The sequence below is a fragment of the Hemiscyllium ocellatum genome, chromosome 5, assembly GCF_020745735.1.
Source record: "Hemiscyllium ocellatum isolate sHemOce1 chromosome 5, sHemOce1.pat.X.cur, whole genome shotgun sequence".
Taxonomy (NCBI): Eukaryota; Metazoa; Chordata; class Chondrichthyes; order Orectolobiformes; family Hemiscylliidae; genus Hemiscyllium; species Hemiscyllium ocellatum.
In genome coordinates, this window is record NC_083405.1 from 55,603,602 (window position 1) to 55,612,512 (window position 8,911).

The 8,911-nt window shown below is 43.7% G+C and overlaps 1 non-coding gene across 1 annotated transcript; it reads right to left on the reverse strand.

Annotated features, from left to right (window-relative positions):
* Positions 1-3,293: 3,293 nt before the first annotated feature.
* On the reverse strand, positions 3,294-3,366 carry trnar-ccu (transfer RNA arginine (anticodon CCU)). The gene has a single exon. It is a non-coding gene; the product is annotated as a tRNA-Arg (tRNA).
* Between the last annotated feature and the right edge of the window lie 5,545 nt (positions 3,367-8,911).

Genomic DNA, 8,911 nt, shown 5'->3' on the forward strand with positions numbered 1-8,911 from the left:
TTAAAAAAAAAGTGCTTTCAACAAGAGAATGCAAAAATGAATTGCAAAGACCTTATAGGTTGAAGGCAAAATGATAACATTAAAATAGTTGGTTTTCATTCAGGAAACAGGGAATGTTTGGAACTTTTCACCACAAATATGGCATAAGAAGTCTGCAGCTCAATTTTTTTGGAAGTATATTTGCATATAACCAACCTACACCAATATTATCCTGAAATATCATTTGCATGTATTCTGAGTTATATCTAGCAAACTCTTTGGTACTCGTTTATGAAGGTCAATTTATCAATTCTGCCTACTGTTTTTTGATTTGATTTATTATTGTTACATGCACCAAGATACAGCCAAAAGTATTGCTTTATGTGCTAACCAGATGGATCATACCTTCTATAAGTGCAGCATAAGTAATAAAACAGAATGCAGAATATAGCATTACAGCTACAGAAAGATGCAGAGAATGATCAACACGGATATCTGAGAGGTCCGCTCATAAGTCTGATAACAGTAGGGAAGAAGCTCTTCTTAAATCTGTTGGTCCATGTTTTCAAATGTTTGCATCTTCTGCCTAATGGACGAGAGTGGACAAGAGTATAATTGGAGTGGGAGGGATCTTTGATTATGAACAGGGATATCCACTGGACCAGATGGTTTAAATTATTTGGTTATTGCAAGTTCTTGGTAGTAGGTTATGGGCATTTGGCCTGGACAACTCCTCCGGCCAGCTTGAAGGAGGAAGCAGGATTTTCTGGGGAATTGAAATTATAAATGCTAATGTGTCATGTGGGCCGAGGAGTTCTTTAGGTCTGGGGAAGGATGTGCAGGGAGGTCAGTTAACCAAAACGTAAAGCAGTTTTTGATTCTCTCACTTTTTCTGGCTAACTATTAAGGTAAAAGAGGTAGAACTTCTTAAGCCTCCAACTCAAACGCAGAGTTGGGGACTTTTTTTAGGTGGTTGCAGGTATAATTTAATTGTCCATAGAAAATATCTAATCCTGAGCAATTCCCACAGAGTCAGCTATATCAAGGCTTTCACATGGTCCTGAATGTGCTACTCAAGTCTGCACTGCAACAACAACCACCTTCCAATCAGAAGGTCTGATCTGATCAGTCTACTGAAATGGTATAAACCATTACAGCTAAACTGCTGGCATCAGCTCTCTGATCAAATGCATAGGAAGAACAACCTTACAATAATAAATCAAATCATAAAACAGTAGGCAGAATTGATAAATTGACCTTCACAAATGAGTAGCAAAGAGTTTGCTAGATATATCTCAGAATATATGCAAATGATATTTCAGGATAATGTTGCTGTAGGTTGGTTATATGTAAATTTACTTTCAAAAAAAGAGCTGCAGACATCTTATGCCATATTTGTGGTGAAAAGTTCCAAACATTCCCTGTTTCCTGAATGAAAACCAAATATTTTAATTTTATCATTTTGCCTTCAACCAATAAGATCTTTGCAATTCACTTTTGCATTCTCTTGTTTTGTATTTATTTACATCCGCACCAGTATAGCAGGACATCTAGCACGAACTGAAAATGTGTTGCTGGAAAAGCGCAACAGGTCAGGCAGCATCCAAGGAGCAGGAAAATCGACGTTTCAGGCATGAGCCCTTCTTACGTCAACTCTCCTGTTCCTTGGATGCTGCCTGACCTGCTGCGCTTTTCCAGCAACATATTTTCAGCTCTGATATCCAGCATCTGCAGTCCTCACTTTCTCCTAGGACATCTAGCACACCAAGATTCATGTATCATTGAAATACAACCAAGGTCCACACTGCAGCAATGGCGGGCAAAAGTGCAGCCTGAACTGTGTTTTTTTTTAATTCACTCATAGGACATGGGCATTGCTGGCTGGTCAGCATTTATTACCCACTCCTAGGTGTCCCTGAGGGAGTGGTGGTGGGCTGCCTTCTTGAAATGCTGCAGTCCATGTGTTGTAGGTAATCCCACAATGCTGTTTGGGAAGAGTTTCACCTGACAGTGAAGAAATGGTGATACATTTTAAAATCATGATAGTGACAGGGACTTGCAATGTTCCCATGCATTGTCCTTATCCTTCGAGATGGAAGTGCTCTTGGATTGGGAAGGTACTGTCTTAAGGATCTTTGGTGAATTTCTGAAGTGCCTCATATAGATAATACGCACTACTGCTATTGAGAGTTGGTGGTGGAGGGTTGGAATTTTATGGATGTGGTGCCAACCAAGTGATTGGCTTTGTCCTGGATGGTGTCAAGCCTGTTGAGCAATGTTGGAGCTGCACCCATCCAGGCAAGTGGGCAGCATTCTGTCCTGACTTGAGTTTGTCAATGGTGGAAAGGCTCTGGGCAACTAGTTAGAGACCTAGAATTGTTCGATGTGGGCAGGTTTGAACTAATGGGTATCTTCAAAGGAGATGCCATGTCACATTTCAAGGAGAATGTAGGTCCTATGCTCAATATGTCAAGGAAGGACAGCGGCACATTCAAGAAAGGTTTGAAGTGAGGTTCGATGAAATGAAACTCATCAAAGTCATCTGTGGAGCTTACCAACAGGCCCATGTGTAGATCTATAACCTGTGTACCAACAATGATGGTAACCTCAGGATTTGTTTAGTCTGGGCAGCTAAACATAGTTCTCATACAGTGTCCGTATAGGATCCTGGCCCTTTAGAAGCTCAATCTTAATTTCGCTAATGAATAAAATTTTTCAAAGTACAACACAAAGGAGGGCTGCTGGTCTTTCCACCTAGCCTCAGAGTCTCAGCTGTACATATTCCGAGTGCCATTTGCAAGTTACAATTTCAGATGATTGTTTGGACAGACCTTGCAAATTCAGCATTTTATTTGCAGATTTGAGGTTACACTCAGATCTGCCACGATCTTATTGAACAGCAGAGCATACAGAAAGGACTGTCTCCTACTCTTGCTTCATGTCCGTATGTGTGTTCATGTATAAATTATAAAAGGGTTTAGAGTCAAGCGCAAGCCTCTGTCGAACCCTACTTGTCACATTCTGCTGATCAGAAAAAGACTAACTTGTGCATAACCTCTGTGAGCCAACCAATCTTCTATCATAGAGCTTCAGTGAGCCTGGCGTGATTTGAACATACAACCTACTGCTGTGGAGTCAGCCACACTACCATTGCTCCACAAGCCCACTAAGCAATTCTTCATGTGAGAACAGCAATTGCCCTGTCCCTGGGCGGGCTTGAACCACCAACAGTGAACAACCAAATGTACTGACCACTTAAACCACAGAGACTTGCAAAAGCAAATTCGAGAAAGGACAAACCATGAAGAGGCAGACACCCCAGATGGGACTTGAACCCACAATCCCTGGCTTAGGAGGCCAGTGCCTTATCCATTAGGCCACTGGGGCTACATGTGTGCACTTGCCCACCCACAACAGTAAGTAGGAGAGGATTGTGAATCACTTAGAAAATCTGATTCAAATATAGACATTCTACAAGAATGCTATTATATGCCACTGAAGCAAGTGGGACTTAGTACCCAAGACTTCTAACTCAAAGGCTGATATACTACCACCGTAACACCATGAATCCTCACCCTATGTGTGCTATTTTGGTATCTTTTAGAGTGAAAACAGAAGCAAAATATTTTTTCATTTCATCCACCATTTGCCTATTATCTACCATAAACTTCCCATTCTCATACTCTAGTAGACCTACATTTGCTTTAGTTATTGTTTTCCTTTTTAGATACCAATAAGAAACACTTGCTATATGTTTTCACATTGCTAACTAGCTTCTTCTCATGTTTGAACTTCTTCTTCCAGATTACTCTTTACTTATCCTGTGCCATTCTTTATATTCTGATCAATCATTTTACCTGGAGACAAAAAAAAGATTGCAGATGCTGGAACCCATTGAAGACAAGCAGGAGGCTGAAAGAACACAGCGAGCCAAACAGCATCAAGAGGTGGAAAAGGCAATGCTTCAGGTGTAACACCTCTTCAGGACTGGGGATATGTGTAAGCGATGGTACAGGTAAAGGTGAGGGGGAGGGTTTTGGGTGGGGAGAGAGGTGGTGAGGTGTGATAGTGATAGATGAACACAGGCAGTGGGTACGACCTGGTTGGTCGATGGGAGAAAAGAACCCAGTTGATAGCTGGAAGGAAGGGTCGGTCAGAGGAAGGGAAGGGAAGGGGAGGGGCTGGAAAGGGAGTTGGGGGATAGGAAGGGTGGTTATTTGTGGGCAACTCAATGTTGAGTCCTTTGGGCTGTGGGCTGCCGAGGCGGAAGATGAGATGTTGTTCCTCCAATTTGCAGTCTGATTCACTGTGACAACGGAGGAGGCCAAGGGTGGTCATGCTGGAGAGGGAGTGGGAAGATGAATTGAAATGGGTGGTGACTGGGAGGTCAGCGAAATGTTCCCTGAGTTTATATTCGGTCTCCCAAGTGGAGAGAAGACTACCTCGTGAGCACCTGATACAATAAACTAGGGTGGAGGAAAGGCAGGAGAACCTCTGTCTCACCTGGAAGGACTATTTGAGGCCCTGGATGGAGGTGAGGGGGATGGTGTGTCGGCATGTTTTGCATCTTTTCCGGTTGCAGGGGAAGGTACCTGGGCATTCAGGGGGGTGGCTGGGGGGGGGAGAGTGGCGTGACCCAAGGACTGCAAAGGGAACAGTCCTTGCAGAAGGCAGAGAGGAGTGAGGAGGGGAAGATGTTCTTGGTGATGGGATCTAGTTGGAGTTGTCGGAAGTGTTTAAAGATCAGATGTTGGGTGCAGAGACTGGTGGGGTGGCATGTGAAGACAAGGGGATCCCTGTCTTTATTGTGTTTTGAGTTGGGAAGATTTAAAGCAGTGAAACGGGGAATGGAGGAGGTGCGGTGGATGGCTGTCTAGGTGACGGTCGTGTGGGGGGGGGGGAATGCATATTGTTCAAAGTAAGTGGACATCTGGGATGCTTGGGAGTGGAATGTCTCTTCAACTGAGCAGATGCCATACAGGTAGAGGAATTAGGAAAACAGGATGGAGTTCTTGCAGGATACTGGATGGTAGGAGGTGTAATCCAAGTAGGTATGGGAGTCTGTGGGTTTATAGTAAACGTCCGTCTGTAGACTGTCACTGGAGATGGAACTGAAGAGGTCAAGAAAGGGGAGGGAGATGACCAAGATGGACCAAGAGTATATGAGGAGAGGGTGGAAGTCGTGGGCGAAGTCGATGAACTGCTCCAGTTTAACCTGGGTGTAGGATATAGCATCTGTGCAGTCATTGATGTTACAGCAGAAGAGATGGGGCACAGTGCCTGTGTAGGTACTGAAAAGGGACTGTTTGACATAACCGATAAAGGGGCAGGCATAGCTAGGGCCCATGCAAGTGACCATGGCCACCCTTGGATCTGGAGGAAATAGGAAGAGTTGAAGGAAAAGTTATTCAGGGTGATAACTGGTTCAGCAAGGCAGAGGAGGGTATTGGTGGAGGGGGACTGAATGGGTACCCCTTCTGTTCTGTTCTGTTGCAGAGGAAGAAGCTGAGGGCCTGTAGGCCATCTTTGTGGGGTATGGATGTGCATAAGGACTGCACGTCCATAGTGAAGAAAAAGCGTTGAGAGCCAGGGAACTGGAAGTTACCAAAGAGATGGAGGAGAAGTGCCCTCTATTGCACCTCCTCCATTTCCCATTTCATTGCTCTAAACACAATAAAGACAGGGTCCCCCTTATTCTCATGTACCACCCTACCAGTCTCCACATCCAACGTGTCATCCTTCCACCAACTCCAACAAGACCCCACCACCAAGAACATTTCCCCCCCTCCACCCCTCTCTGCCTTCTGAAAGGACTATTCCCTTGCTCAATCCTTGGTTCACATCACTCTCCTAGTTTAACTGTTTTTGGTAACTGCAAATGGTTAGTCCTCCCCTTAGAGTTTCTCTTTATAGTCAGAACATGTTCTGTTTGAATTCTGAAACATCTTAAATGTTTACCACTGTGTCTTGATTGATTTATGTTCTGGCCCAATATGACAGTTCACTTCAGCTCACTCAACTTTCATGCCCATATGTTTTCCCTTATTTATCTTATAATAAGGGAAATCTTCTCCCTTGTAAACTGAATATAAAATTCAATCATACTAGAGTTGCTGCTAGCTGTGAGCCCTTACTCCGGGTTAATTAATTAATCCTAATAAATTACAAAAAAAAACAAGTGTAGTATAGCCTACTCTTTGGCTCCAAACATGCCACTCTAAGAAATTAGCTCAAAAACATTCTATGAACTCCTCACCTGCGCTCTTACTGCTAATCTTATGTTTTTCCATTTTGTATAGATTAAGGTTACCCAGAATTATTGCCATCCCTTTACCAGAAGCTCTCAGTATTTCTTCTTGTATACCTCAACCTACATTGAGCCTATTGTTAGGCGACCTAATGACCACTCCTAATAGAGACTTCTTTCCCCTACCATTCCTCATTTTCACCCAAACCGAATCAATATCTGATCTCTGAACCAAGTTCATCTCCAACTATTGCATCAATGTATAATGTTTTATTAATAATGATACTCTTTCACCTTGACTAAGCTTCCTGTTTTTCTTGAATGTCATATACTCCTCAATATTCAGGACCCAGTCTGTGTCATTCTGCAGCCAGGTCTCTGTAACAGCTATCAGATCATATTTATTTACTTTGATGTACATAGAACATAGAACATAGAATTTAGAACATAGAACAGTACAGCACAGAACAGGCCCTTCAGCCCACGATGTTGTGCCGACCATTGATCCTCATGTAAGGTAAACCTAATGTACGAGCCCTCAAATTTCTGTGACCATATGCATGTCCAGCAGTCTCTTAAATATCCCCAATGACCTTGCTTCCACAACTGCTGCTGGTAATGCATTCCATGCTCTCACAACTCTCTGCATAAAGAACCCACCTCTGACATCCCCTCTATACTTTCCTCCAAACAGCTTAAAACTATGATCCCTTGTGTTAACAATTTCTGGCCTGGGAAAAAGTCTCTTGCTATCAACTCTATCTATGCCTCTCATTATCTTGTACACCTTAGTTAGGTCCCATCTCTTCCTTCTTTTTTTCAATGAAAAACGTCCAAGCTCAGTCAACCTCTCTTCATAGGATAAGCCCTCCATTCCTGGCAGCATCCTGGTAAACCTCCTCTGAACCGTCTCCAAAGCATCCACATCTTTCCTATAATAGAGCGACCAGAACTGCACACAATATTCCAAGTGCAGTCTAACCAAAGTTTTATAGAGCTGCAACAAGATCTCACAGCTCTTAAACTCAAACCTCCTGTTAATGAAAGCCAAAACACCATATGCTTTCTTAACAACCCTGTCCACTTGGGTGGCAATTTTAAGGGATCTATGCACTTGCACACCAAGATCCCTCTGTTCCTCCAGACTGCCAAGAATCCTGTCTTTAATCCTGTACTCAACTTTCAAGTTCGACTTCCAAAATGCAACATCTCGCATTTATCCAGGTTGAACTCCATCTGCCACCTCTCAGCCCATCTCTGCATCCTGTCAATGTCACACTGCAGCCTACAACAGCCCTCTATACTGTCAACGACACCTCCAACCATTGTGTCGTCTGCAAACCTGCTAACCCATCCTTCAATCTCCTCATCCAAGTCATTAATAAAAATTACAAAGAGCAGAGGCCCAAGAACTGAGCCCTGTGGAACACCACTCACCACTGACTTTCAGGCAGAATACTTTCCTTCCACTACCACTCGCTGTCTTCTGTCGACCAACCAGTTCTGTATCCAGGCAGCTAAATTTCCCTATATCCCATTCCTCCTGACCTTCTGAACGAGCCTACCATGGGTAACCTTATCAAGTGCCTTGCTGAAGTCCATATACACCACATCCACTGCTCGACCCTCACCAACTTGTCTAGTAACATCCTCATAGAACTTGATAAGGTTTGTGAGGCATGACCTGCCCCTCACAAAGCCGTGCTGACTGCATTTAATCAAGCCATGCTCTTCCAGATGGTCACAAATCCTATCCCTCAGAATCCTTTCTAACACCTTGCAGACGACAGACATGAGACTGACTGGTCTGTAATTGCCGGGGATTTCCCTATTTCCTTTCTTGAAGAGAGGAATTACATTTGCCTCCCTCCAGTCCTCAGGTACGACTCTGATGAAGAACGAGGATGCAAAGATCTTCACAAGTGGCGAAGCACTCACATTTCTTGCTTCCCAAAGCAGCCGAGGACAAATCTGGTCTGGCCCTGGCGACTTACCAATCTTAATGTTTGCCAAAATTTTCAGCACATCAGCTTCCTCTATCTCTATCTGTTTCAGCATTCTTACCTACTCCTCAATGGTTTCATTCATTACAAGGTCCTTTTCTTTAGTAAAGACAGAAGCAAAAGACTCATTTAGGACATCCCCTACCACCTCAGACTCCATACACAAGTTCCCTATGCTATCCCTGACCAGCCCTACTCTTTCTTTGATCATTCTCTTACTCCTCACATACGTGTAAAATGCCTTTGTATTCTCCCTAATCCTTCCTACCAAGCCATTTCTGTGTCCCCTCCTGGCTCTCCTCAGACCATTTTTGAGCTCCTTCCTCACCTGCCTGTAATCCTCTAGAGCCGAGCAAGACCTTTGCTTCCTCCACCTTATGTAAGCTGCCTTCTTTCTTTTTACGAGAAGCTCCTCCGCTCTCGTCATCCAAGGTTCCTTTATCTTACCCCTTCTTGCCTGTCTCAGAGGGACATATTTATGCATTACTCACAACAACTGTTCCTTAAACAGTCTCCACATGTCTATAGTGCACTTTCCATGGAGCAATTGCTCCCAGTCCATGCTTCCCAACTCATGTCTGATAGCATCATAGTTTCCTTGTCCCCAATTAAATATCCTCCCATTTTGCCTAATCCTCTCCTTCTCCATGGGCGGCACGGTGGCACAGTGGTTAGCACTGCT